The following is a 25,308-nucleotide window of genomic DNA, read 5'->3' as shown; positions in this document are numbered from 1 at the left end:
AATTATATTTGATTTTGTGCATGGCTATTGCGGTAAAAACTTTCAACTTTAGAGATATTTTGAAATTGGAAGCAATGGCAATCCTAGTAAATATTTCAAGGTTCAAAGGGTTTTTTTGAAAAATGTCTTCTTTTCTTTCTCTTAAATACCTTTATGGAAATGATAGATAGCAACTGCACCACATTGGAGAGGGGAAAGGAGGAGGAGGAGGTTGGCATCAAGGTCAAAAGTGAGATTCAAGGAGGAAGAAAAGGATGGTAGTGTCGCAGTTGTGAATGAGATCCAAATACGAGGAGAAAAGAGTGGGTCGGAGTAGCCGGTGAGATCTAAGGAGGAGAAAGAGGATGGTGTCGGGTCGTGGATGAGATTCAAGGAGGAAGAGGAAGATGCATGGTGAGGGCTTAGGCAGTGGGAGTCTGCCTTGGCAATATTAAGGAGGGAGGGGCGGAGGAACATCATGGTCACCGTGGTGCCATGGTGGTTGCGGCACTCACCTTCCTCCCCCAAGCTTGGCCAAACGAGTTCCTTTCCATCCCTATAGTGTCCTTCTCTCCCTCCCGACCCCTTGCCTCCTCCTCCATCACCTTTGCTGCCTCCTCCCTTCTAGCTGCGACTGCCTTCACCACCACCGCCACACACTACTTATGCCAGGGAAGAAAGAGTTTTAAGAAAATAAAGCAATTGGCTCTTAACCTGCCAAAGAGAGAGTTGCTCTTCTATCTTTTTATTAAGATATAACAAAAGAGTACTATAGTACAATCATAAGAAAAGGCTTTTAGTATAGTATTCCAAAAGGCTTTTAAGTCTTCTCACTATTTATTATTTTGGCCATTTGATTCACCATGAACACCATTGATTTACCAATCAGCAATCAGTTATGTTTGCTTACGTGCATAGCTGGTGTGGTAAATACTTTTAACTTTTGTGCATTTTGAAATCAAAAGTAATGGCAATCCCAATAAATACTTTAGGTTTAGATGTTTTTTGAAAAATGTCTTATTTCCTTTCTCCTTGATACCTTGCTTTGAAAAGCCACATGGGGCAAGAATATCATATAACTTGCCAATTTGCCACTATGGAACCATGGAAGGCTTAGAATGATGATACTTTTAACTTCACTAGCAAATTACAGCTGTATGTTAGGAGGGAGAATATAATTCATCATATATTAATTATGAATTCATAAAGAAAAGTTGCCCAAAAATTTGAAAAAGATCATCAATGGAGCATTAGTATATCACTTGACACATGTGTGTCATTATTGTAATTTTGAAAATTAAAACACTTATCATATGAGTATTGTATCACATAATGCTTAGCAAATTAATAGGAAAAAGAATTGAAACAAACCTGATGAAGATAAATCAAATGAGTGGTCAAAAAAAGCTTAAAAATGACCTTTGGTTTCAACTTTGATGATCATAATGCCCTTGAAAACTATGGAAAAGATAAATGATAGGAATTTAATATCATTTATTAATTTAGGGCTGAAATCGAATCGAATACGGATCGGATACCAGCATATCCATATGCATATTTGTTTTGTTTGATGAATACAAATATGGATATGGATATTATTCGAATGCAAAAAATTATATCCATATTTGTTTTAAACGGATTCAGATACAATTCAGATACTGAAAGTATAGATATAATTATGGATATAAGTTAGATAATTAAACTTTATGACTACAGAATCAAAGACATTACTACATAAATAATAAATCAAATTAATAGCATGTTCATATTGTTGTATATTTCTCTTAAAAATTAATAAATACTATATAAAATTATATAATATTACATATAAATTCAAATATTTGGATATGGATCGGATAGTTGTCTATCTATATCTATATCCATTTTTTTTTATGGATATAGATATTAGTTAGATCTTCAAATTTTTGTCCATATCTGAATTGATTTGGATACGAAAATAGATTCAGACGGATAATATCCATACCACATTTAGCCCCATATATTACCTAGTTGCAGGCAATATTCCATTAAAAGAAACATAATAATATTTGTAAAGTTATTTTTAATTTATTATTATAAAAATGACTTAGAAAGATATTTAATTTAAAGATATTGTCATTTATAGAAACTTTGCTTCTAACGAACTTTCCCACTTTGGAAAGCCTAGAATGATGGAACCTTTTAACTTCACGAGCAAAGTACAACTGTACATTAGGAAGGAAAAAATAATTAAAAATCATAAACAAAAACTTGCTTAAAAATTTAAAAATGATTGATGGAGCATTCGTATATCACTTGAGACATACCATTGTCGTAGTTTCGGAAATAAAAACACTCGTCATATGAGTATTATATTGTATAATGCTTAATTAATTAACAGAAAAAGGAATTGAAAAAAATTGATGAAAATAAATTGTTACAGCAGGAATGCAGCATTAGAGATGATCTTAAGTCTAGGAAAATATTATTAGGTATTATTTTCTTTAATTATAATAATATTACCAAACCAATTTGGGTAACATGAAACTTCCTTTGGATAGAATTACGAGAAAAAGTTCAAGTACATGCAAGGGGCCTTGTGCTCGTGCTCGGCCGTGTGAGAGGCAACAAATCCATGGTTCAGGGGTATCGCGCCATTCATACGTGGACCATGTCTGATAATAAAAGCCTGTCTTTGTGCAAGAAGAGAAAAGGACTTGGTTTATTTTTGTTGTTTCCTTGCACAAAAGTTTCTTTCAACAACCAAAACCAAGAAAAGGGTAAATTGTGGGCTCTGCCGAGGTCTGGAGTTCAAATACTGGTAATGGTACATGAGCATAATATTGCTAAAAATTGTGACTTTATTATCTACCTTGTATAATGGGAAAAGCTTTGAGGAAACCAAGTTGGATTTTGCTGCAGTACTTTAAAAAATAGTTTAATTTTTTTATAATTAATTTATTTTTGATTGTCAAATTAAAGATGAATAATTTAAATTTCTCCATCAATTATCAGTTGGAGCACCAGATGTGCATGGCTGGTGCGGTAAATATCCCACACATTAAGGTTAAATTGAATGCTAGTTTTTTTTTTTTTTTTTTTGTCAAAAACTTTGGTGAGGTGGTGGAGTTGAGGAAACCCCGAGGAGGACTTGAGGGAGGTATGCATGGAAGGCAAAGGAGAAGAGGTGGGGCGGGGTGGCAGTGTTGTCACCAAGGGTAGAGAAAGAGGAAGGGGATGCAACAGAAGAGAGTTGGGGGAGGGGGCTGTGGTGGAGAAGAAGAAAAGAGAGAGGGTGGGGGGGTCATGGCACAAGCAGAAGGCGGCACGCTTGTGGGAGGGGGGGCGGCACGAGCATGGAAGGGTCAGGGAGGGCGGCGGCATGTGGCAGAGAAGAAGAAAAGAGAGAGGGTGAGGGGGGGCAGCACGAGCACCCGTGGGGGTGTCGGAGAGAGGGGAGGAAAGTTGTGGGCTGGAGTGCTCATGTGGGAGGCGAGCCGCAGTGGGGGGGGTGAGGATAGGAGAAGACCACTAGTGAGGTGAGCGGGCGGCGACGAGAAGCGTAGAAGAAGATAGAGGATAAAATATAATAAAATATTATTTTTTAAAAAATAATAAAATATAAAAAAATATAATAGTGTAAAGTCTAAATTGTCCTTCATAATAAAAAAAATATTAATAGAGTACCGTATCAAAACCCAACTAAGTTTATTTTTAAAAAAAAAATAGAATCAAAACATGAATCATTGAAATTAGTGCCGTTTCACTTCAAGCATCCCCCCCCAACCCAACCAAACCCCCACCTCCAAATAAAAAAAAAAAAAGAAAAAGAAAGAAGAAGAAAAAAGTTCATCAGATATTCACATGCATCATGTGCGCAAAACTCTAGTAGTTGTCATCACTGGTTCTCCATTGGTCATTGCTCTTAAACATATCTTCACCAATGTATGGAATTTAGAGAATCCAATGGAGAATTCCTCCTGGATCATTCATTCTAAAAGAAGTGTAGAGTGACAAAGAAATTAATAGTGCGATACCCTCTGAAAAAAGTGTTGATTCATTCCACAGCAATGAGGCATCTAATGGATGGATTTTTTTCTTCGGAAGCGTAGATGAAAGCTCTAAATATATGGTGCAGCAAATCAGTCTGGCAAATACAAACGTGGGAGTCTAATATTGTTTCTTGGTTTCAGCATGTACACATGCATTGTCCAGCACCATTGCTTGATGTGAGTGCCAACTTGTGTAGATGGTTAAGTCATTGGGCTGTTAATATCCCATGACTTGGGTCGAAAGTAGGCTAGGTGGGGTTAACCCCTCCCTTCTCAAGGGGGAAAAGGGAAATCACTTGATGTCAGCATTGTTATCATGTTTGACAAAAATTATGTTGACACGTAAAACTATTTTCGAATTATAAGCTTTAAAAATAGTCAACATCATTAATGTGATAAATCTCAATCCTTATTCAATGGCCAATATTGACGATTATCTCTCCATAATGCGATAGCTAACAGCCATCCTATGTTGAGTCTGTTCTAAGGCCAATTGATGTTCAAAGGTTTCATCCTTTCTTTCCATGCACTACAAAGAGGAAAAAGAGTGTGTTTGGTTCGTCATTGAGGAGCAGAGGTGATCAACAAATGGGAAAAAAAAGGGTTGGGTTTCTTGTTGCTATAGCAGCAGCAGAAGAAAACATAGAAAAGACAAGGAGATGAAAAGAGTAGAGAAAGAGCCATGTAGGAGTGGAGATGATCCAACTTCTAAGTTTCCAAGATGGATTCTGGCTTAGAGATGTAATTCTGTCAACAAGCTTCTAGATCAAGTATTTGAGATCATTCGGGATCCTGCATTTGTAACGTACGCCAAAAGAGTTGGAGGGCATTTGTTTTCTGAACGATAAATTGAAAAGACTCAGATGCAGTCACTTGCTAAGATCAAGCTGAGGATCTAAAAGGTTATAATAACTGTATATAACACCCCACTGACAATATCTTATGGAGAGATTTATTTGTGCTTCTGCATATACTATAGTAATGGGAGGCAAATACATTAAGACTGAACATCCTCATCTTTTTATTCAGTAATTTCAGTATCGTGTAGAACCAGACTGTCCGACTTGTTCCTTAAGTGGATTTTTAATCAAGAAGCGGTTGAAGGTGGAAAAGTGCATGTCCAGGAATCACTACAGGAAAAATGGTCATTAACGACGCTATTAATGTTATTTTACGACGCTAATAAGCGTCGCTATTTAGCTTTACGACGCTTCGAAAAGCGTCGGCAAAGCGTCGCCTATGTAAGAGTGGAGATGAAAAGCGCCGACGCTTTTTAAAAGCGTCGTTATTTTTTAACGACGCTTTAAAACGTCGTAAAATTTAACTATAACGGCGCTTATAAGCATCGTTAAACTTGTCTTAACGACGCTTATAAGCGTCGTTAAATATATTTCTAACAATGCTTTAAAGCGTCGCAAAATGCAATTTTAACAGCGCTTTTTAGCGTCGTTAATGACTCCGCGTCATCCACTCTACCAAGATGCTTTTCGAAGCGTCGATTTTTTTGTCTTTAACGACGCTTATAAGCGTCGTTAAAGATTTTAAGAGAAAAAAAAAATACAGATATTATCTACAAAAAAAAAAAGAATACATACATTCCTGTACGAAATTATATCAATTATTCGAACATAAACCTGTACAATCACCACCATTCACACCTGTACAATCACCACCATTCACACCAAAAGCAAACTTAAATAGAAAATTTAACCAAACCAAAAGATAATATTTTATATAAATAAAAATAAAGTACTAATCGTCTATTACAATCAAGAGTAATATAAATAAATATAAGAATACAATAAAAATAAAATAATATCAATCTGCAGGCGGATGGTCATCGTTGTCTCCACGTGACGTGCCGCTATCTCGACGGGTGCCTGATGTGCCAGGAGCGTACAAAAAATATATCAAAAGCATGATTTGCATATCTATAAATAAAAATATATAAATCATTAAATTAATACAAAAATATATATTTAATATTATGTGTTTACCTGAGATGAACCATACATCTCTAATAAAGATGTAAGGCGATCAATCTGTCCCCTCATGGCCTGCATCTCGGCACGGTTCTGTCGCATCTCCTCCATCTCAGCGGCACGACTCTGTCTAATCTCCTGTATCTCCGCATCGAGTCTGCAAACGCGTAAATCCTGAGCATCTGCTGCAGCATGCTGCGTATATCTACTAACCTCAGATAACTGAGTGGGGGTGACTCCTACTCCATAACCCCTCACTCGGCCGTAGCGCTCTGGTTTCATCAACTCTGTGAACACCTCGGCCTCGATACGGCTCTGCTGCGTAGATGCTGCGGACTCGTCGTCACGCTCCGCAATGAGAGATGTAGCCCTCTCCTGTATTTTTTTTGAAAACAAGAGTTATACATTAATAGCTAACAAAATTAAATTTAAATCATTGCAAAAAATAGAATATTAATAATGATGTACATATAAATCTCTCGACTCATCTCGAACAAAAGTACCATCCTGATGAGTATGAGTCATTCGGTAAAACTCCACTTGTCCGGGTTCCCTCCCATGCTCATCCTCCACAAATAATTTCAATTTTAAGCAAACAGTTATAATAATTTAAAAAAATATATGAGTATCATGATACAGACATGGTCCACGATACATAATGATATTAGTTATATAAATATTTCAACATAAAAATTAAAAATTAATTATGAAAGTTTAAGGAACATACAAACTCCTGTCGGAGTCGTGCATAACTCTTCGACCCTGATGTATGAGGAACAGACTGAGCTGCTCGTGCAGCTCTACCAATAGCAGAATAAGTCTGTAAAATAAAGTAAAGAACTTGTTATATATATAATATATAATAAAAATCAATATTTTTATAAAATATTTAGAAAAAAAAGATAATAAACAGATAATATACCTGTGCCCTCTCGGAGAACCAATAATGAACCAACTCCATCCACTGATGAGGGGGTACATCAGGAGGACAATTCCTAGCAACCTCCTCCTCTGTCATACCCTGTCTCATATAGTCCTTCTTCAATTGTGCTCTATATTCTTTCCATTTGCGGTTGAGAGACTTCATTACAAAATCATGAGTGGATGGAGGGAGAACAAACTTGCTCTATAAAAAAAAAATTAAATGAAATAAATTATATAAATGATTAACAATTAATATACAGTATGAACATCAATTCATTACCTCTATAACTCGGAGGAGCTCAACTTTGTACGTTGGAAGCATGTCATTCCATTTTGCATAGCCCAACAGACATAGCTGAGGCCTCCGAGCAACAATCCCCAAAAATGAAGTCAATAAGCAGGCAGCTTTCTTAATTGGCTGACCTAGCTGATTGCACTCCACAACAATCCTCTCGCCCTCACACATCTGCCACACATCTCGTACTACTGTGAGTCCGTGTCTGGGGCGTACTCTCCCGGATCCGTCTGCAAAAAATACATAAAAGTAACTATATCATAAATATACATAAAATAAAATTAAAAAAAAATTACATGAAAGACAATATATACCCTGCACGTGTATCTCATCATCTGGCTGATGAACAGGAGGATCGTGCTGTGCTGATGATGAAGGACAGGGCTCAGAATGCTGTGCAGCTGAACTGGCCTCAGGCTGCTGTGCTGAAGAAACGTACCGGCCTCTGTCTGTGAAAACTGGAACTGCACACCAGCATATCGTCCCCTGCGACGCATGATGTCACCTAGCATTTATATAAATAAAAGATAGAATCAGTTAATATATGGAGTAAAATAACACAATAATTAATGCAAAATATATACATCATAAATAATTATTACCAGTAATAATCAAGCAGTAGTGTTTTCTTCGAATTCTGTTCTAACCAACATCGTCGTAGCATTTAAATCATCAGCTGGCACAAAATTGTAGGGCATACATTATGTATAAGTGTCATCGTCATCATCCTCCACTTGATTTCTCATATCATATAAGTCTCTAGGTTTTGTTTTGATGACAGTAAATCAATCTTTATCTTTTGCGTCTTGTACATAAAATACATGACGAGCTTGAGATGAAAAATGAATGGGTCATCCTTCAATAATACACCAGTGTGTATCAACCTTGAAAAATTTATAAGTGTAAATCTATTTGCATCTTGTTTCAAACCCCTTGGTGAGTTTATGTCTATCCAATCACATCTAAACAGTACTACTTTAAATTTTCATAATAATCCAACTCATAGATATCTTTAAGTGCACCATAATAGGATTTTCCATCCGCTTCCATCATAACACCGCTATTCTGTGTTTTTCTAAATTTCTCCCGTTCTTAGTATGAAATTTAAAGCCATTAATTATGAAACCGTTATATCTATTCACAATCTTGTTAGGTCCTCGAGCAAGAGCTATTAGTTCATCTGAATTATTTGTCTCCATCATCTTTGATACCTAACAAAAAATAATATGACGAAGTGCAGTTGAGTTATCTGATATTAAATATGTATCAAAAATTAATATATTCCATAATTAAATATAAATCATACCTGATTCGAAAGCCACATAGGGAATAACTCGACCAACCATCGCTGTTCAATCCTTGCATTAGGACAATGTTATGATTGGCTCGTCTCTGATAAATTAAAAATTCACTGCATAAAATATAAATATATCATTTAGAACATTATATCTAATATAAAATTTAAATTTTGATGTCATTCCTTAAATATACTAACCTGCGATGGTCAGATATTATGTCACTATGAAGTAACACATAACGATGTGCTTGTGCTAAGGATTTTTGATCAAGTACAATACTTTCAGCTCTTCTCAAGAATTTTCCAGCAGTTAAGAACTTATACAGTTCTGCATTCTCCACAAAGTCATTATGCCGTTGAGGTCGACTAAAAATAGTCTCTATACTTGAAGATATCTTGAACAAAATGTCAAACATTCATCCGCAATATATGCTTCAGCAATCGAGCCTTCGGGATAGGCTCTATTTCGCACATAATCTTTAAGACGCACAAGATACCTTCAAGAATTAAATATTTATTAAAATATCAGTATGCTGTTGTTTCTAATAAAATTATCAAAAGATTTAAGGTTTGTAATAATACCTCTCAATAGGATACATCCATCTATAATGTACCGGTCCACCAACTTTAACTTCTGAAGCTAGGTGAATGAGCAGATGTACCATAATAGTGAAAAATTCAGGAGAAAAATCTTTTTCATCTGGCAAAGTGTAATTGCAATATCGGATTCTAACTGATCAAGTTTCTGAGGATCAATAACTTTGGAACATAATGCCTTAAAGAATGACGATAATCGAAGTACAATTGTAACAACTTATTTCGGCAATGACGATCTTAAAGCTATTGGAAAAATATCTTGCATCAATATGTGACCATCATGACTTTTAAGATTTGAAAGTTTTCGATCCTTTAGATGCACACATCGTGAAATATTTGATGCATATCCATCGGGTACTTTGATACTTTTCAAAACTCCCAAAAAATTATCCTTTTCTCGAGCAGACATTGTGTAACATGCAGGAGGCACATAAATTCTATCATTAGCAAGCATTTTAGGATGAAGTTCTGTCGGATACCCATTTCTTTTAAATCAAGACGTGCCTTCATGTTATCTTTGCTCTTTCCATCAAGGTTTAAAAATGTTCCAAGTAAATTATCGCAAATATTCTTCTCTATATGCATGACATCAAGATTGTGCCGAATAAGATTATGTTTCCAATAAGGTAAGTCAAAAAAGATACTTCATTTTTTTCATAAATGTTTACTTGGCTGTTGTGTAGATGCTATCTGTGTGTCTTCCTCATTTTCATCCTCGAAATCATTGTCTGGATCTTGAAACACCTCTGCATCTATAGTACTGATACTGACTTCCTCTGTAACCCTTCGTGCACTGAGCTTTCAACATCATCCCTTCCTCTTTTTTTAGAGGACTTTGAGTGCTTACCATAGCTGTAATTCATGCCATCCATTTGTCTATGAACATCAGTTCCAGAAGGTGGAATAGGGGCACATCCCAATTCTATAGTACCATCAAACAAATCTTTCTGAAATCGAAACGGATGATTTGCTTCCAACCATCGACGATGTCCCATGTAACAAAATTTACCTCCATGTTTTAACCAAATTGAATGTGTTGAATCTCCACAACAAGGACATGCGACCCGTCCCTTTGTACTCCAGCCAGATAAATTGGCATATGCTGGAAAATCATTAATAGTCCATAACAAAGCTGCCCGTAGTTTAAATGTTTGGCCGTTGGAAGCATCAAATGCATCAACACCCTCCCACAACTGTTTCAATTCCTCTATCAAAGGCTGTAGAAAAATATCAATATCATTGCCTGGACCCTTATCTCCTGGAATAACCATTGACAAGATAAGTGATGATTGTTTCATGCACATCCACGGTGGCAAATTGTAAGGTATCAAAACGACTGGCCAAGTGCTGTAGGTAGAACTCAGGGTCCGAAATGGATTGAAGCCATCAGAAGCTAAGCCAAACCTAACACTGCGAACTCAGAGGCAAAATCAGGATGCCTATCATCAAATGCTTTCCATTGAAGACTATCTGCTGGATGTCTCAACATTCCATCCTTTGTACGTCCTTCATGATGCCATCTCATTGATGAAGCTTTTTTGATGATGCATAAATCCTTTTCAATCTAGGTATAAGAGGAAAGTAACGCAATACCTTGGTCGGTTTCTTTTTACTCCGCGTTGCATCCAATTCATTAGTACATCATCTCGATCTTCTTTTTGTGTTATCCATCTTGAAGATCCACATACATTGCATGACTCTTGATTAGCGTTTTCACCCCGATATAACATACAATCTTTGGACAACTATGAATCTTTTCGTATCCAAGATCCAATTCTTTACTACTTTCCTGGCTTCATAATACGATGGTGGTAAACGAGTGCTTTCTGGAAATGCATCCTTTAATAACTTGAGCAGCATGGTAAAACTCTTTCCAGACCATCCATTCAAATATTTTATATGAAATAAATGTACAAGAAAAGAAATCTTAGAAAATTTTGTACAATCCGGATATAATTCTTCGTCTGCATCTTTCATTAAGGTGTGATAACGAGCTGTCTCATCATTAGATGTATGTATGGGCTCCTCAACATGCATACGTTCCGTATGCGTACATCCATCAAACATCCCAACTGTTTCTTGTATACTACTGGATTCTCCTAAATTTTGAACATCAAATCCAAAAGCATCTATGATCAAACCCCTTATATCATCATCTCTTGCAGAATTGTCTTCTAGGCTAGTGGATCCAAAATGAGTCAGGGGTTGGTTACATGATGATGGCAACATAGATTCTCCATGAAAAATCCAGTCGGTATAACCTCTTAAAAAACCATTCCATACCAAATGTTCTTCAACATTTTGTGGATCTAAAGAAGAACTATTTACACATTTCCGACATGGACATAAAATCTTTCCATTCAAACTACTTTTCTCCATACCAAATTTAATGAAGTCATGAACTCCATCTAAATATTCTTTACTATTCTTGGTTTATTTATCCAACTTTTGTCCATTGTAGGATAAAAATGATCGAACTTGCAATTTATCTAAAAATAAAAAAAATTATACAATCTATATTAATGCAATGAGTAAAAAATATCAGTCATTTCATAAAATCCAAAAAAATAACAGCTAGATAAAGTTTACATAGTAAATGCTTGCTATCATCAACTAATAGGTAAAGAAGGTCCTATCCCATTCAGAAAATGCATTAATTCTATAGGTCAATTACAGAAATCAAATGATATGCAACAAGAGCCAAAAAAAATTTCGGCAGCATTTCCCTTAGTTCTTCCGTATAGGAAGAACAAAAGAAAATACCATCCGAAATTTTTTTCGAACCCTCAGCATACCATTTGATTATGGTAATGACCTATAGAATTACTCACATTTTCCAAACTGTCCATACTGGACAATCAATTGATCAATGTACATAATTCTTTTACCCGTACAAAAATAAATAAATGTACGGATACAATAGAATATGTACATTAATCAAAAGACGGGTCTATGTTTCTATGCAATGTAATTTTTTTTAAAATTAATTCATAATTAACTTGATTTAATACCTGATATTAACTTGGGGAGTAGTGGACAAAGAAACTTGGCCCAGCTTAATCCAGATGCTTAGTCTTCATCAGTCACGAAGATAAGGATAACGTAGGCCACACGATATCAGGGTCCAGCCACATAACGAGCGCCACATGTCAGATAAGCAATCAATCAGGATTCATGAAACTATGAAATAATATATATAGAGAGAGACAAAATTTAAGTAGAAAGAGATCGATCGTAACTGGATTTACGTTCAGTTAAATCAAAACTTTATAATGAAGATTCTATATTGATGATTCAAATAGTTGGACGCGATCTACTATCTCAAATTTGTATGTACGTAAAAAATTATATGATTTAGAAAGTCCTATTCTATGCATTATGTAGTCAAAAATTGGATAACCTAAATTAAATTAAATATATTTTTTAATCATTTGATGTATAAGTTAGGAATCTTCAAATCATATGATTTTTGATGTTTAAGTAGTTTTAAGATAATATATCATATCTAATGGCTTAAATCATTAATGTATGATCTTTATTGTCCAATTTTGATTTGATCGAATCGAATCCAAATCGGTTGACTTTACCTAAACCTATCCCATATATCAAAGCATTATATATGTAAAAATATTAATATACATTGAACATTTTACTTCATTATATATTGAAGTACAGTAACTTTTTTCACCTATATAAGACGTCATGATACAGTTGATGCAGTAATTTCAATACTACATACTTCAATTTGATTCTTATCTTCTCCTAATAATGATGATGTGGTAAAAAAATCAAGTTAATGGATAATGAGTGGGATTGAGAGGACCAAGTGAATTAAATAGCTGGTAGTCACTGTCAATGTCGGTTGGGCTTTCAATATCAGCACCCAAAATTGGACTTATATAATTCAGTTTTAACATGCATTGTTATGAGTAGTAAATCAGTGCCTAATGATTCCTGACTCATGATCCTTCACGAATATTCCTTTTCCTAATCTGACAGATACATGTTTATAATCTGACTATGCAAAGAACTTGTCACAATTTTTTTCGAAGAATAATAATAAATACACCATCAATTAGTTCTAAATACTACTAATTATGGATGTATATATTTCATCAGTATCATGGAGAAGAAATGATCGCTAGAGACGTAAACAAGCCAAGCTCGAGGAAGTGAAGTCTGGCTCAAGCTTCACCTGTTTTATAATCATGCCAAGCTTGAGTAGCATATTCAACTGAGACCCAAACTCAAGTCATTCACAAACAAATTGTTTAATGAAGTTGACAAGAGCCTCAGGTCTGCCAAGAATTTCATATGTAAATTTCGAGCTAATCTTCATAACTAGATCCCAGACTTATGGTTAATCTGTTTATGTATATAATAATCTGACAGGGAAATGGGGCAGTGTGATATACCTATGTACATGTATATGTATGCAAACATGTAACTGATAGAACTTTTTATACATTTCCTGGTTTCATGCATGTACATATGTGCTTAAGCTGTGAGAACAGAGTAACAGATGGTCCAAAGTTAAATAATTTATCACGTTACATCTGTGGAGACGGAAAGTTCAGGCCCTTCTCCTCAACGAAACCTAAGAAACCCCTCACACAAACCCCAATATGAATGGATCATCACTCCATTCATATTAGGAATTCTTAGATTCTTTGTTACCACATATTACCGTGAAATAAACAGGCAGTGGGTGCATAAGCATATTTTCATACAATTACACAGATGTGTTTAATAGGAACCACAGATAACTGCTGAGTTGATCTGAAACAAATAAAAATAAATCAAGTTGTGGTATAATAGAAAAGAAACTCTAGTATTGAATCAAGAGGCAAGCTAGAAACTAGATAAGTGAAGTCAACAAAAGGATTACCAAAAATAGGTAAAAACAGAAGGGGGGGAAGCAAGATCCAAAAGCGTTAGTATTCTCAAAGGATTGGACCTGGAAGAATAACAAAAATGCATGAACCTCTAGAATGGATCAGCATCCTTACATAGTCTCACTAGATCTCGGTAGATCGGTGTCATCTTCAATTCCTTCAACGAAGTTACGGAAAGATAACGCGGACTACGGGCATCATTGATCCAATTGAAAAAATAAACTAAAAAAGAAAGGGACTTTCAGGACTCGAAACTTGTCATAAGAAACAAACCAAAAATTTTCTTGCGACCCATAAACATGCCCCAGAATGTTTAGAATAATATCTTTGCAGAAAAACCAAAGCTATTTTACCAGATCTCAGTAGATACACATCATGTTCAAATCCTTCAACGGAGTTACAGAAACATAACGCAGATTATGGTTGCATCATTAATCCGGAGATACAGCACAGAGAAATAAAATTAAGAATAAAAGAAGCATCTCAGTCAATGATTTCCCGCAAAATTTCTTCACCGGCAATCAAAGTGCAAGGATAACAAAACGACGTTAAACATCACTGACGCTGACAAACATAAAAATTGAAAAAGGAGAAAAAGAAAAACCAAAAAGAACAGAAAAGGACAGATGAAAAGAAACCCCTCACACAAACCCCAACCGAAACCTAAGAACTCCCCCTCTCCCTCTCTCAGGTGTTCTCCTTCCCATCAGATCTCTGAAAAGAAGAATGAATGAAAAGAAAAACAAGTGAAATGGGGAAAAATTTTACCTTTCAAAATTTCTGTGGAGCGGCCGAGCAGGCTTTGTTTCCCTTCGATTTGGGGTGGCCGAATGGCGAAGTGGGATGGTGGGAAGCTTGGAGCAGCCGAACAAGGGAAGGAGGAGGAGGAGGGCCGGTCGGGTGGCGAACGGCGTATGGCTTGGACCGCGCGGGCGCGGCGTCGACGGACGCAGCAGCAGAGGGGAGCGGCGGACGGAGGTGAGGCGTGGACGGCGGTGCGCGTGGACGGCGGGTGCGGTGCCGGCGGCGGAGATGGGCCGGGGTCGGCGGAGGAACGGGTGGAAATTAAAGGGGCGCGGTAGATAGATTAGGGCACGGGAGGAGGGGGGTATTAAACGAACCTACCGACGCTTTTTAGCGTCGTTAAAAAGCGTCGGTATTTTATTTATTTAACGACGCTTTTGCTAAAAGCGTCGGCGTTGACACGCACAAAGTTTACGACGCTTTTAAGCGTCGTTAACAAACGACGCTTTTTAAAAGCGTCGGCAGGTCAGCGCAACCTGCCGACGCTTACCAAAAGCGTCGGCAAAAAAAAGTCGGTAATTTCATCTTTTTTTGTAGTGAATTGTTCATTGTAGCCAAAGTGATTTAGTTTTAGTTCACTTGGATAAAATGTTAGATAATTTAATCTTTTATGCCTAGATCGTGCTCCAATATTCATACAAAAATCAAGATCATATATAAATCATATTTTGCGTCATCGTGTATCTAAAATGATGATCCCGTAGTCCGCAGGATGTCTAGTCTTCTTTCATGGGATGTCTGATCTTCTCTCTCCTCATTCTCCTCCTTAATGTAGACAATCGATGGGAATTGCTCACTTCTTTCTAAGAGTTGGAGAAAGGGATCAGGATACCTCTATATTTATATCTACACTTATTTGTCCCATCAAAAGACTAACTCTTAATTAGAGCTGAACTTTTAGTCTAGATCTAGTTAGGAATAGAACTCTTTAATTAATTGAGCTCACTGTAATTGATTCAATACATGTGGTTGAAAGTTAAATCTAAGGAATGATTAGACCACCAACATAAAATTTATGCCTATAATCAATTGGCAACAGCATTCATTAGCCTAATATTTCTTGATCCAATTGCTTTTTGGTTAATCACACATGGCCTGATTGACAATATCTTGTTTTAATTCCTCTTGTCGACTACCAATCATCAACAAGATTCTCCCCATTACTGATAAAAACAAGATTCTTGCTGTTTGTGCTCTCTAAATAGGCCGTATGTCGATCCACTATAAGAAAACAAGGCTTTAGTGATGGATTTTTTTGCCACTGAAGCTTAAAAATCTGTCATAAATAATTTTTGTGACAGCATTTGTGATAGAAAAATCCGTTATTGAAACCCTAGTCATAAAAAAAATTTGTGACGGAAATTTCCATCACAAAATTTTGTGATGGAAATTTTCATTACAAATTTTGTTACAAATAGTCAACAATATTCAAAACAAAATCTGTCACAAATTATGACTATTTATGATGGATTTGTGACAAAAATTTGTGATAGATTTACGATTGATTTGTGATAGAAATTTATGTTGGATCAGTGATGAAAATTTATGATGAATTTTTTGTCACAACATTCCATCACAGATCCATCACAAATCTGCTACAATATTCAGAACAAATCCATCACAAAGCTATCACAAATCCATCACAAAATTCTATCACTAATCCATCACAAATCTATCAACATATTCAAAATAAACCTGTCACACATCCATCACAAATCTATCACAAAATTTGATCACAAATCCATCATTGATTCACCATTAAATTTATTTTTCTAAAAATAACCCTATAATATCCAATAAATCACTTAAATATTCATATACAACTAATTCATTCATTAATTATGAATTCATAATAAATATAAAACTAACAAATAACAAATATAATGCAATATTAATTCATAATAAATTCAATCATTCATAACATCATATTTATCTTAAAAACTCCAAGCATCAAGATAAAAAATAAAGTATCCCATAATAGCAAAATATTACATTAAATTTTCTTAAAATATCTCATAATAAAATAGTTTACAATCTAAAATAAGTCACACATCTGAATGATTATGATGAGGCCAAGAAGCACGTGATTGGTTGAATTCCGACACCATAGCATGCATTGTTTCCATCTCTTCTTGCATTGTTTTCCTTATTGGAACCATCTTCCGCATTGTCCAAGAATTTTTCTGTCACAAATATTATATCGCTGATGCCTTATTTTCTTGTAGTGCGGTCACATGCCTTCTTATCATGTGAAAATGGAGGATAATGTGAACATAGAATCTTCACCAAAGAAAACTGCAATAGGCCTTAAATCTTCTTCGTAAAACTTATATATTCAACAACATTTATCACTTTAAGCCCGTTGCCATTTTGGAAAACTAAGAAATGATGAAGAGAAGAAGGATCCAATTCATGTAAATCCAATCCTTGCAACTATAGCTGGCTTTGACCACAGAGCGTCCAATCTTGGTTAATTACTCTCAATGGTTACTTTCAGTTGTAAGGCACCTAAAGCATATGTTTGTTCTCTAGAAAAATTACAATTACCAAATCGGCTGGGACTAAATCACTCTGGTTTTCAGCAGTCTTTTACACGTTAATATCGGTAAAAGTTGATTACAGATCCATTACCAACAAAAACCTGATTTAAGCATGACACACTCAATTACCTACCAACACCTGATTTATAGGTTTGGCCATCTAATTGTACATTCGCATGCAATGTGCAATTAATGTTCAGTCATTTTTACATCAAGTTCATAGAGTTATTCTTGGATCATGTAGGAGGCAGCCTTCTGATATGCTCGATCTGGTGCCCGAGCTTGCATTATAATATTATTGGCTTTGGGGCTTCAGTCTGGACCACTCCGGCCAAAAATTCTGGAGTTGCCAGAGAAAGCTTAGGCAACATGGGTATTATACTGCAAGTTGAGGGCTCGCTGGGGTCAACGGGGAGAGGGATGCGAGCCATGACGTGCGTGACTTCCCTTAGCCTGCACCTCGGGCCTGACGCTGCGGGTCGGCGGGATTTATCTGACAAGACGCGTCCCTTTCCACTTTACTCTGACCATCCCACTTCGCGCAAGCGTACATAGCATAACTACTTATGTATATATTAAGAGTACAGATAAAATGAAACTTGGGGACGAGCCTCAAATATTATTTATAAATAAATTATTATAATTTGACGTCTTGAAATTTGATTCACATTTAGCCCACAACGAGATCCACAATGAAAAATAAATTCCAATGAGTCTAAGATCACCTCAAACGAAGTTCGAATAGAGAAGAAACGTACGAGAGAAATCGGCACGAAATTCGGAATGATAGAAGATCCCGACGGCCGGTGGAGCGGCGGTGGCACGGCCGCACGCAGTGGTGCACTATCCAGGCACAGTGGCATGCAGGCCTGGGTGCGCAGGGCGTGAGCCAAGCTCAGGCGTGCGAGCATGCGGGCCGGCCCAGGTACGCAGGCGCGGGTGCGACCCAGGCCCACGCGCACCCCTGGGAGCCCGTAGCCCAATCCATCGTGGATCGGACGGTGCACAAGAGGCTTTGTGGACCGAGGGGGCGTTTCTCCTCGGTTTCTCGCGATCCATCGTGGATCGAGAGGCATTTCACATGTATTTCTCACGGTTCACGGACTATTCTGTGGACCGATGTGTGATCGGAGGGCGTGGGTTGTTTCCGATATCGATCTAACGATCTGGGGGATTCTCTGGTGCTCTAAGGAGTCTTCTGATTTGTTTTGGATTTTTTAAAGCCTTTAAAGGCCTATACATGGAATAGAGATCTGTGTGGTGCGGCGTTGTTCCGAGAAGAGCCCAGAAAATCCGAGAACCCACGCGAAGAGAGAGAGATGCACGGCGCTGAGAGGAGATGGAGCAGGGAGGCTCCTGGACAGCGATAGTGGTCGCTTTCGGGGTTCAGGAGGTCTTTCTAGAAAGGGCTTTTGTGAGGAAGAACTTCTTGTGAGGGAGAAATTGGATGTACGAGGGTTGAGGGTGAGATCTTCTCTTATAATATTTCTTTTTCTCATAGTGAAGTTTGTATGTCCCATGGAGGCGAGCCCTTTTTTGACTGATCCACATATTTGATTTTTTTCTGTTTTATTTCTTCTTTCTTCCTGCTGCATCGTGTGGTATCAAAAAGATCCTAGGAGGTGGTGTTCTGACCAGACATTCACCCAACAAGTGGTATCAGAGAGAGGCGGAATAAGGATGCAGATTGTAGCGGTGGTGAGCAAGATTGAAGATGGAGAAGACAGGATCAATCAAGATGGAAATCAACAAGTTTGCTGGAAAGAGCAATTTCTCCTTGTGGTAGGCAAAGGTGAAGGATGTGCTTGTCCAACAAGAATTGATTGATACTCTCTTATGCAAGGAGAAGCCGACAACCATGGAGATGCAGGATTGAAGATGGCTACAGATGCAGACGATGAGTACCATCTGCATATACCTAGTGGATGAGGTGGTGATCCATGTGCTTAGTGAGACTTCTCCGACGGTGCTGTAGTCGAAGCTCGAGGAGTTATACATGGCGAAATCTCTCACCAACACTCTTTTCCTCTGAAGGCAGTTCTATCAGCTGCGAATGGCCGAGGGACAGAGCGTGCAAGAGCATTTAAGCCACTTTTAGAAGATCCTCACCGACCTCCTCAGCGTTGGCGAGAATGTTGAGGAGAAGATCAGGGCACTGGTTTTGCTAGCGTCGCTTCTCCCTTCGTATGAGTCCTTGATAACTACTCTTCTAGTGGAGAAGAGCACCATCAAGATGGATGAGGTCATCGCAGCGATACTCCAGAACGAGGTTCTTAGAAGAATCCGACTTCGAGCTCAGGTGGCGGTAGCTTAGCTTTGGTGGTTTCTGGAGGAGTAGGAGGCGGTAGATGGAGCGACAGGAGATCGCGATGAGGGCAGTCCAAGTCAAGGAGGGACTTGAGCAAGACCAGATGTTACCGGTGTGATGAATTGGGGCATTTAGCTAGAGACTGCTCTCAACTCAAAGATCAGACGATGGCTACTATAGCGACGGCTAGTAGCAATTTAGAGAGAGATGTCCTAGAGATATCTGACGAGGTATCTATTTATTTTAGTAGTGAATTTTAGATTCTGTATGTACCTATCATGTATGCTGTAGAGAGAAGTAGTTTGACTCTCTGAAGAATAGTGAGGGTACTGTTTATCTGTCAGATGGATTATGCTGTGCGATCAGAGGATCGGAACGGTCAGCTGGAGGACACATGATGGTGCAATGAGGAGATTGGGGGAGGTCCGATACATATCCAATTTCAGATAGAATCCTATCTCACTGAGCAGATTAGATTCGAGAGGCTACAGGACAGTAGCTGGTGGAGGAATCCTGAAGGTGCTTTGCGGCGATAGAATTATTCTAGAGGGAAAGAAAGAGAGGAGAGAGTATTATTATATGACGGGGAGCTCAGTGCGAGGTGGAGCTTCAGGAGCTAAGAGGAGCTCAGAGCAAGGTGGAGCTCCAGGTGGAGGTGGATTGAGAACGAGATGCGAGACTCAGGAGGATGAAAGGTGATATCATAAGGTGAGATTCCTATTACCGCAGGATGATGCCCCGAGTAGATCTCAAGTCGGGAGGAGCACAGCATACGATGGAGATGGGATCGAGCAGTCTGGCTCGACTCCCATATTTGTCCATCCATGATCAGCAGGCGATTGCCTCAGGATATCAGGCGAGGACATCCAGAAGCTCTGAGAGTTAGGAGGAGATCAAATATCGAGTCGAGATAGAGATTATTAAGATTTGATGCTTTGAGATTCGGTCCACATTGAGCCCACAGTGAGATTTATGATGAAAAATAGAGTCCAATGAGCTCAAGATCATCTCAAACGGAGCTCGGATGGAGAAGATACGCACGAGAGAAGTCAGCATGAAATTTGAAGCGATGGAGGACCGTCGGTGGAGTGGCGGCTGCACGGCCGTGCGCGGTGGTGCACGGCCCAAGCACGGCAATGCGCAGGCTCAGGTGCGCATGGTGCAGCCCAGGCCCGGGCGTGCGAGTGCACGGGCCGGCCCAGGTCCAGGCGCATGGGCGCGGGCACGGCCCAGGCCCACATGTGCCCCTGGGAGCCCGTAGCCCGGTCCACCGTGGATCAGGTGGTGCACAGGAGGCTCTGTGGATCGAGGGGGCGTTTCCTCTCAGTTTCTCACAGTCCACCATGGATCGAGAGGTATTTCACGTGCGTTTCTCACGGTCCACGGACTATTCCATGGACTGGTGCGTGATTGGAGGGCGTGGGTTGTTTTCGATGTCGATTCAACGGTTCGGGGGATTCTTTGGTGCTCTAAGGAGTCCTCTGATTTGTTTTGGATTTTTTAAAGCCTTTAAAGGCCTGTATATGGAATAGAGACCTATGTGGTGCGGCGTTGATCCGAAAAGAGTCCAAAAAATTCAAGAACCCATGTGAAGAGAGAGAGAGATGCACAGTGCTGAGAGAAGAAAGAGCAGGGAGGCTCCTGGACAGCAGACAGTGGTTGCTTTAAGGGTTTAGGGGGTCTTCCTAGAGAGAGCTTTTGTGAGGGAGAACTTTTTGTGAGGGAGAAATTGGGTGTACGAGGATTGAGGAAAAGATCTCCTCTTATAATATTTTTTTTTCTCATAGTGAAGTTTGCATGCCCCATGGAGGCGAGCTCTTTTTTGGCTGATCTACGTATTTGATTATTTTTTATTTTATTTCTTCTTTTTTCTTGTTGCATCGTGTGGTATCGAAAAGATTTTGAGAGGTGGTGTCCTGGCCAGACATCCACCCAACATAAATTAATACTGTTGTGGATCTCCACCTCGGGCTCGGCTAGATGCATACTCGACGCCGAACAAAGTCCAAAAGATGGACTGAATCAAACCATATATCTATGATGGACTCGAAGGTCATCGGACAAGCCATATTGAACTAGAAGTATTGGCTGAATCCTTAGTCCTCAACTTATGCCGAGGAGTTCACCTTGGCTATTGATGATCTATTTAAGATCTACCAAAGTCGAACTATGGTCAGAGAATCACCATTGATGGAATCTATCCCTTTAGCAAATTAAAAAAGTCCAAATAGAGAAGAACTCTTTTATGATCGAATCTTTTCCAAAAGAAAAAAGCTCTCTCCAACCCAATCTACATGCAAAATCCAAAAGGCAATTGAGACTCCAAGACATATACAATTCTGACTCCTCCTCTATAAATAAAGGGGCATAAAGACCCTCAAAGTAAGTTCTCCACTCTCACTCTCTCTATTTTATTGTTCTATATTTTCTGACTTGAGCATCGGTGGGTCTTTACCAGAGAACACTCTGGTGGAAACTTTTTACAGGTTCTTGGATGGAGCTTCAGCAGTAGTAGTGCCTCAACCACCTCCACCTCAACTGTTCTACCTCAGGCGCGGAGATCAGAAGCAACATTTAGTGCTAGAGGAAGGGGCCCCCAACTAACTTCAGGATCCTATTCTGGGAGGAGAGAGTTTGTCAAAGATCGTCATGAAGACACGAAGAGGTGCATCGAATGTATCCCACTATTCTAATGGCAGGCAGGCCGACAACATCCTATCGGAGAATGCACCACCATCATCGATCCAAAAGAATCCCCCATCAGTAGTGCCGACGGTCTCCCAAGATCAGTACAATAGCCTCATCCAATAAATGTAGGCTCTTTCACCTGCGGTGAGAGGAATGCTACAGAACACCGAGCCTCGGCTTGCTCCAGAAATTTCGTAACTGCTAGAGAAAGGTCAATTGACCGACCTCTTCGTAGCTTAAGGATCGGTGCTAGTTGTCTTAGCTGATCTGATAATCTAGTTCAACAGAGGTATAGACGATCGCCCACCCCGATCTCAAGAAGAGATCTGTGGCAACCACCTGGGGGGCAAGGTGTTTGCTCACAAGATACTTTGGTAGGGATATTTTTGGCTGAGTATGCAGAAAGACAGCTAACTTGATGAGCAAATGCGATCAATGTCAGAGAAACTCCAACATTCAACATCGACCTTCGACCCCTCTGGCTCTGATCACTATGCCTTGGCCTTTTACCTAGTGGGGGATGGATATCCTTGGACCTTTTCCTATCACCATCGTGCAAAAGAAGTTTCAACTTATCGCAATCGATTACTTCACCAAATAGATGGAAGCGGAAGCATTGGCGACCATCACTGAGGCTAAAGTTCATGATTTTATATGGAAGTCTATTATTTGCTGATTTAGTTTGCCATAGACTATTATCACAGACAACGGGCGTCAGTTTGACAATCCAAAGTTCATAGGATTTTGTAACGAACTTGACATCTCCCACAGCCTGACTTTAATAGCTCATCTCCAAAGCAATGGTGAGGCCAAACTAAAGGGTTGTGGGTTGAAGAGCTATACAACATGCTCTAGGCATACCACACAACTCAACAAGTCTCCATTAAAGGGACTCCCTTCAAACTTGCTTTCGAGACTGAAGCCATCATAACTTTGGAAATTGTCTACCGACGCTGCGGGTGAAAGACTTCGATGAAGATAGCAACTCGATCAGGCTCAGCACAAATCTAGACTTATTGGAGGAGAGTCGAGAGCGAGCACAGATATAGATGGCTAGCTACCAATAGAGGATAGCTTGGTACTACAATTCAAAGGTCAAAGCTTCTGAGTAGGAGATCTTGTCCTTTAAAGAGCTGAAGTGTCTCATCCAACAGAACAGGAGAAGCTCATGTCCAACTGGGAAGGCCCGTATCATATTGATGAAGTGGTTCAACTAGAAGCATATCGCTTTTATCGCCTAGATGGAACCCTAATCCCCGAACCTGAAACTCCGACAACCTACATGTTTACCACCCTTAGTTGTAATTTTTATTAAATCAAATAATAAAGGTTTATTTTTGCAAGATTGAATGTTCTCCACGATATTCCAACGTGCGCTCTTCGTCCTCGAATGAGTCGAGTGAAATGCATCTCCATAGTTCTCCATTACACGATCATCATCCTCGGATGAGCTGAGTGAAATGCATCTCCATGGTTTTCCATCACACGCTCCTCATCTCCAGATGAGCTGAGTGGAACGTATCTCCATGGCTCTCTAACGTGAGCTCATCATTCTCGGACGAGCTTAACAGAATGTATCTCCATGGTTTTCTATCGCATGCTCCTCATCCTCGGATGAGCTGAGTGGAATGCATCTCCATCGTTCTCCAATGCGCACTCTTCGTCCCCCGATGAGCTAAGCAGAATGTATCTCCACGGTTCTCCAACGCGCACTCCTCATCTCTGGACAAGCTGAGTGGAACGTGTCTCCATGGTTCTCTATTGCGCACTTCTCATCCTTGGACGAGCCGAGCAGAATGCATCTCCATAGTTCTCTATTACATGCTCCTTGTTCTCAGATGAGTCAAGTGAAATACATCTTCACGATTCTTCATTGCATACTTTTCATCTTCAGATGAGCCGAGTGGAATGCATCTCCACGATTCTACATCGCATGCTCTTCATCCTCAGATGAACAGGGTGGGGCAACCTCATTTTTAAACCTTTTCTTTGTATGGCCATTTAGAGGAGCTAAGAATGATAGCTACATCATCAGTTATCGACGATCTATTGAAATACCTACTCGACACAAGAGACCAAACTCAAGCACTAAATAACTAATTTTTGCGATGATGGGTTGATGTTTAAGGAAAGACAAAGCAAAAGAAAAAGAAGAAGGAGCCAAACTATGGAAGGTAAAATTTTATTAAGAAAGTTTTTTTTACAAGGTTTTCTAGTTAGTCCGATACAAAACTACTTCGGCTAAAATCAAGGATAACAAAAGTGGACCGACCAATTCATATGCTCGGATAGGCCCAAGCTCAAGTACAATAAGATTTTAAGCCCCATCAGGGACATGGGAGTCACCGATGTTGTTGGGATCCAGGAGGACGATTATCACCAGAGGATGAACTAATGCCACATCCTCGCCCTCCTAATCTCCACATGTCAGCCTAAAAATCTCCTCAGTTTGAACCTTCCCTTTAGCAACCTCGGCCACTTCTTCTTCTTCATCATCCAACTCCAAAAGCTTGAGGTCAAGGTTAGAAAAGTGGCTCCAAACTTTCGCCTTGAAGTCCATGGCTCCCTGGAGATAGGAATCAGAGGCGAACTCTGTTTTGATTGTTTGAAGCTCTTTCGAGGAGTGGAAAGCCTTGACCGCGGTGATCTTCATGGCTTCCAGCTTTTTCTCTTACTAGCTGGTCTCCATCGACAATCGAGCTTCAGCATTAGATCAGGCGAGTTTGGCTTCCAATCGCTTCGCCTCAGCCCTCATCAATCTGACCTCCTCCTTAGCCTTAATCTTTGAAAGTTGGGTGTCATCCACCCTCCTGTTGGCTTGATTGGCCTCTTCCTCAGTCTCCCTCAAAATTTGCTGAGCTTCACAGATCACCTTGACAAAGTGATCAACATGATGGATGAGTTGCCATAAATAAATTAATTAAAAAAAAAAGAAAGAAAAAAGAGCAAAAGAGATCTGAATAATGGC

At 39.0% G+C, this 25,308-nt stretch overlaps 3 non-coding genes across 3 annotated transcripts; all 3 read right to left on the bottom strand.

The window, feature by feature from the left end:
* Positions 1-14,122: 14,122 nt before the first annotated feature.
* On the bottom strand, positions 14,123-14,210 carry LOC140859578 (small nucleolar RNA snoR27). The gene has a single exon (XR_012143113.1). It is a non-coding gene; the product is annotated as a small nucleolar RNA snoR27 (small nucleolar RNA).
* Positions 14,211-14,351: 141 nt separating this feature from the next.
* Positions 14,352-14,441, bottom strand: LOC140859579 (small nucleolar RNA snoR27). The gene has a single exon (XR_012143114.1). It is a non-coding gene; the product is annotated as a small nucleolar RNA snoR27 (small nucleolar RNA).
* A 35-nt stretch (positions 14,442-14,476) lies between these two features.
* On the bottom strand, positions 14,477-14,568 carry LOC140859577 (small nucleolar RNA snoR26). Its single transcript, XR_012143112.1, has one exon. It is a non-coding gene; the product is annotated as a small nucleolar RNA snoR26 (small nucleolar RNA).
* Positions 14,569-25,308: the final 10,740 nt, after the last annotated feature.

The sequence above is a fragment of the Elaeis guineensis genome, chromosome 7 (assembly GCF_000442705.2).
Source record: "Elaeis guineensis isolate ETL-2024a chromosome 7, EG11, whole genome shotgun sequence".
NCBI lineage: Eukaryota > Viridiplantae > Streptophyta > Magnoliopsida > Arecales > Arecaceae > Elaeis > Elaeis guineensis.
This window is presented reverse-complemented; position numbering and strand designations above follow the sequence as displayed.